This window comes from Apium graveolens, chromosome 8 (assembly GCF_009905375.1).
Source record: "Apium graveolens cultivar Ventura chromosome 8, ASM990537v1, whole genome shotgun sequence".
Taxonomy (NCBI): domain Eukaryota; kingdom Viridiplantae; phylum Streptophyta; class Magnoliopsida; order Apiales; family Apiaceae; genus Apium; species Apium graveolens.
Genome location: NC_133654.1, coordinates 213,669,773 through 213,675,790, shown reverse-complemented (window position 1 = coordinate 213,675,790; position 6,018 = coordinate 213,669,773).

The following is a 6,018-nucleotide window of genomic DNA, read 5'->3' as shown; positions in this document are numbered from 1 at the left end:
GTCAAATTGTATCTGGATGAGATCGTGATGCGTCATGGAGTTCCTGTATCTATCGTGTCTGATAGAGATCCAAGGTTTAATTCGAGATTTTGGCGACAATTCCATGATCATATGGGAACAAAGTTGAAAATGAGTACGGCATATCATCCGTAGACAGACGGACAAAGTGAAAGGACAATTCAGATGATTGAAGACATGTTGCGAACCTGCGCAATAGATTTCAAAGGAAATTGGGACGATCATTTGCCCTTAATTGAGTTTTCCTACAACAACAGTTATCACGCAAGTATTGGCATGCCGCCTTATGAAGCGTTGTATGGAAGAAAGTGTAGATCCCCTACTTATTGGGACGAAGTTGGCGAGCGCAAGTTAATTGGCCCAGAGCTAGTTCAGCAAACTGAAGGAAAAGGTTGAAATGAATACGAAAGAGATTAATTGCAGCTCAAGACCGACAGGCAAAGTACGCGAATCAAGAACGAAAAGATGAGCAATTTGAAACTAGAGACAAAGTCTTGTTGAAGATATCTCCTTGGAAAGGTTAAACTCGATTTGGAAAGAAAGGAAAGTTGAGTCCAAGGTACATTGGACCATTTGAAGTATTGCGACAAGTTGGGAAAGTAGCGTATGAATTGGCGCTACCGCCGCAAATGCAACATCTGCAAAATGTGTTTCATGTATCTCTCCTGAAGGAGTATAATGCTGATGCGAGCCATGTGATCGAGTTGGAACCAGTGGAAATCCAACCAGATTTATCCTATGTAGAACAACCGGTGCGAATTTTGGATCGAAAAGAAAAAACGCTTAGAAATAAAGTTGTACCTCTAGTTAGAGTGTTGTGGAAAAATCCGTTAGTCGAAGAATCGACTTGGGAATTAGAAAGTGAAATGAAAGAAAAGTATCCCCATCTGTTTGCTTAGTTTAGATTCTGGGGACAGAATCCTTTTAAAGAGGGTAGATTGTAACGACTGAGAATTTTGCGTCGTAATTAAGAAAATAAAGTATGTGTTATGTGATGAGATTATAATTATGTGACTAAGTGATGATTATTTATCTTATCTGTATACTAGAGTTTAGGAGCATGAATATAAAAACGTTCCGATCTAAAGAGTCAGCTTAGAAATTAAGCTTGGTGTCGGGCCGTCAGGTAGAACGGAACCCGTCCTAATATGGAATTAAATAATATAAAATGAGAGTTATATGTGAAGTGAATGAATAAAGTATTTCGTCTTAAGAGTCGTGTTGATTGGCAAAGATAATGAGAAGCGTAATCGAAACGCTGAGCGTCGGGCCGTCAGGCTGAACGTGACCCGGTACGCGTAAAAGAGGATAAAGATTAAAGAGGGATAAATTCTATGATCAGAACTAAGTCGTCTTGTGACTATATGTGTGTGATTTCTTGACTGTGTGCATGACTATGTGTTCTGTGTCAATTTTGTGAATTTTAAAGGAATTACGTGATTTAAGTAAAGGTTTAATTAACCTTCGCGCATTTTTATAAAATCATCCGAGAAGGATAAAAATATGGGATTTGTTTTGTTACCTTCGTAATGATCCTAGAGACTTTTTAAAAATAATAAGTGAATTTGATTGTTGATCTTTGCATTTTTTTTAAATCAATTTTATGTGGAAATTGTATTTATTAAAGCAAGTTTGCGAAATTCATATAAAATCAACAGTTCGCTCAAATTCTTATTATGAGTAATGGATAAAAATCTAATTTCGAGACCTACGTGTTAAAATTGTCATTTTCAATAATCCTCGACTTTCCGAGAGAGAAATATTTTTATTTTGAATTTCGTTGCATTGGAGTAAAAAGAGAAAGAAAGTGCTAATTAAAAAGGGAGTTATTAGATTACCATTTTGCCCTTGTGTTGGTGGAGTATAAATTACTCCTTCCTCCCCATTTTCTTCTTTCTTTTCCGTGCACTCACTCTTTTCTCTCCTCTTTTTCTTTCACTCTCTCTCTCTCTCTCACTCGATCAACTCTCTCTCGGCTCTCTCTTCAATCTCTCTCGGTATACCTCCTTTTTCCTTGATCAAACTCATCAATCATCCCTAATTCTTCTTGCTAAACACTTATGTATAGGTAGAAGTATGTGCATGTGTGTGATTAGGCTTGCATGACGAAGTGTGTGTGTGTTTTTGGGTTCGGTTTTGAGCCTAGAACTGAGGGCTTGCTTGATTAGTTCGTATCATATGATTATTGTGCTGAAATCAGTTTGCATGTGGTGTTGATGCATTTCTTTTGAGAAATCGGGGGCTTCGTGGTTGGACATCCTCGAATGAGGGCACCACCGTGAAGCCACCGCCACCGGTGATGAACTCCGGTGAACCGGTGGTGAGCTATGATGTTAAAAACTGAGCTCTAGAACTTTAAAATCACTTATTTATGTTTGCATGTGATGTTTTGATTAAAAGGCCGAATGGCCCTTACTATTTTAAGGAAATCAAGTTGATTATATTGAAATGCATGAGTCATTGATTTGATATTGAAATATAGGTGGATTTGTGATTCAAGGATTAAGAATATCAAGTTACATGATTGTTTTTGAAAAAGGCCGAATGGTTTTAATCTTTAAAGTTGTTTGATTTGAATTAACTTGTTTAAAATGATGATGGATTGTTATTAGATTAAAAAGGAATGAAATTATTGTTGCATGCTAAGTTTAGGTTCGAATTTTTGTGTTAATAAGAAAGGAAATTGATTTTTGTGAGATAATCTTGGTAAACACTAAGTATAAATGGCCTAAAAGTGATTGCATGCTAGTTTTAAAGAGGATCAAGATGTGCATGTCATTGATTTGTCCTTGAGAAGTAACATTGAGTTTTGCCGAATTAAATTAAGTTAAAAAGGGACTAATTTGATGAATGAATGGATGCATGTTGTGATTTAGGTGAAAATCGATTGTGTTAAGAAACTTAATTGGCTTACTTGATAAAGATAAAGTATTTGATATCATGATAAGTTAAAATTTAATTGCATGCGCGCAAGTATGTATGATTTGGCTCGAATTTTTATGATTAAAATGAAGAAGGATGATGCTTTAATAGCTTTGAATGAGTTGTGTGTATGTATGTGAGTTAAAGTGAGAATTTGGTTAATTTTGTGTGATAGGGCCGAATAGGCCATTAGGAATGAAAGTCAAATTACTTGGTTTTATGATTAAAAGGATGATTGAAAGTGTATAAGTAAATATTTAGGAATTTGTTGCTTGATTATAGTATGTGGCTCGAATTAAGGAGCAAAAGAAAAGGGAACTAAGTTGATTGATATAAGTGACGGTTATGAACGTAAATGTTTGGTTGTGAATAGGTCTTATACTCGTAAAAGAGTCGTGTTAGTTTGATTTGAGAAATAGCCAAGGTCAAGCGAGTACGCTTTGATTGCTAAGTATATAAGGATATAAAAGCTACGAGAAAGGATTATGCTATGTGCTAAGTGCTATGTGCTTATATGTATAAGCTATATTCGTATGCTCGAGTCAAGGATATAATCGAGTTATCGTATAGTGTGATCGTTCCGGGAACGAGAGTTGGGAATCTAATTAAGATTTTGGTTTTATTGTAGATTCGGAGTGTGAGGGCATTCAGGCTAGGAAAGGAAAGGATTTACTAGGTGGCAGTAGTTCAACCCTCTGGAAAGCAAATTCAGGCAAGTAACTCTGATTACTTGTGTAAATGATTATAAAGGAAATGTTGTTCATACCATGTAGAGTATTGAACTGTTTAAGCATGAAACCCTTATTTTATGAGACCCATGTTTTATGAAACCCTGTTATTGATTTAAAGAATCCCTGTTCTTGATAACCTGTTATTGATAAGCCTATTGATTTCACTCATTGATAACCTGACCTTTCTGTTCAAGTTACCTATAATGCCATGAATCATATTGAACCTATTGATTATCTTGGTTAACCATGTTTAATGATATTCTGTTTCTCTTGATCACCCTATTGATCCCTAAATCAATGTTTATCCTTCTAATTTGGTGCCTTGTTATCCTTGACACAGAATTCTTGAGAATTGTTCCTTGCGTATCTTTGATTCACTCCCTGAACCTTGTTTCTTTAAAATCTGATTTAAGAATGAGTTTCGACTTGAAAGAGTCCGAATGATTTCAAATACTTGGTAATGATAAGATGAATTTTAGAAAACCTATTTATTTTTCCAACTCAAGGTTTTCCAAATGAATTCCTGATGGATTGGATTGAGACGTAAGAGGCTAGTGGGACTAGTCCAGTCATGGTAAGAGGCTAGTGGGACTAGTCCAATTTAAGGCTAAAATTACGCCGATTGGTACCTTAAAGACCGGAATGGAGGTCGATACGGGTTGATCACCCGTATATAATGAAATGGAAAGATAAAGTGATCCAATCAAGGGTTCTAATTGATTATTTAAAAGGGAACTGAAACTTTTATTCAGTTTATTGATTTTGGAAATGAAAATGGTTTATATTGCCTTGAAAAGATTTGATTATGTTATTGTGGAGCTTAAAGCTCGAGAACCCTGATTCTTGAAATTGTTGATCATATGATTGATTCTATCTTGAAATACTGTTGTTTTCCTCTATCGAAAGATCTATTTTGATCCTATAATGATTTGTGATGAATGTCGGCTTTCGTCCTTTTTCGAGCCTTGTTTCTTGAAAGCCCTACTATTCTTCAGATACCTTTCCTTATCCTAAAGAAAAAAAATGGAAATCTGCCACCTAGATTAATTAAAGTAGAATGCCCTAGTTGGTTCAAAGTATATTGAGATTTTATATTGTAGAACTGCTATATAGTTACTTGCTGAGTTTTATACTCATTTGTTTTGTCTTAATCTAACCATGGCAGTTAAGCAAGAAGATGGCCAGACTTAGGCGCACTGCTCGGAAGAGCGTACCTGGTGGTCCCTACCGTGTTGAGGGCTTCCGATTGCCAGAGCAGGTAGTGGTTTTTATGAGTGAGCTCGCGCCTAGAAATAGGTGTATAAAGATACAATGGGTTATCTGTCGGTTCCCAGCCGGAATCGATATTGATTATTTATTAATATTTTGGGTTTGTAAGTTATATTTTGTGATTGGTAGTTGTAATCTTGTCTCATACTTTATCCTGTTGATCCTGTTAGTAGTTAATCGGGGTTTATGCGTATTTAATTATTAGATTAGAGGTGTGTGAGTCCTCATTCCCTAACCCCGAGATTGAGGGCGTCACGATTAATGAAAATATTAACAGGTTAAATGTATCGTATAAATTTAAAGATGAATTTTGTTGAATTATAACCAATTTAGAAGATACCTGCCAAATAAAAATTCTGAATGTCTGATTCATTAAGATGCAGTTCATTGTTGTTGGTTATCCGTCTTCTGATCAACAGAATATCCTCAGACATGGATTCCCAATGTTTCTCCCATAGTTTTAAAGGGTCAGCAACCTGATTGTTTGATAATATATGCACAAATAACTACCTGAGTTGACGTGGCATTGCATGAACTGCATTTTCTGACATAGCAACATCCCACTGTCTATCGTCCTTTAGAAGTCCAAGTGCGTCACATGCTTCTTGAAACGAATTATGAACAAATCCATTAACAGTCTTGAGATCTTGGTATGATGTGGCACCTTTGATGTGCATGAGTAACATCCTTAAAAAAATGTTTCACCGGAATGCGAGTGAACGTCTGATAATCGACCAAATACCTGACCACGTTCCCGTGCCTTCCATTTACATAAGTCTGCCTTCCAGATAAAATATGTTGGAAATTCTTCATATGTGTATTGTCTTGCCTCTGGGAAACTTTTATTTGCTTCAAACCAGCCTTCAAGTTTGGTAAACCAAATTTTGGCTCTTTCAGCAACATCTCCAAGATCATCGTGTGGCTTAAACGAAACACATTTCTCATGTTCCATGTGTACAGGTAGGCGCTCACAGAAGGGAAACGATGGTATATGTCAAAACCTAGCAATCTCCAAGCTGCTTCCGACGCACATATATAACGACCATCAAGGAAATTTTTGATATCATCCATTGACTTT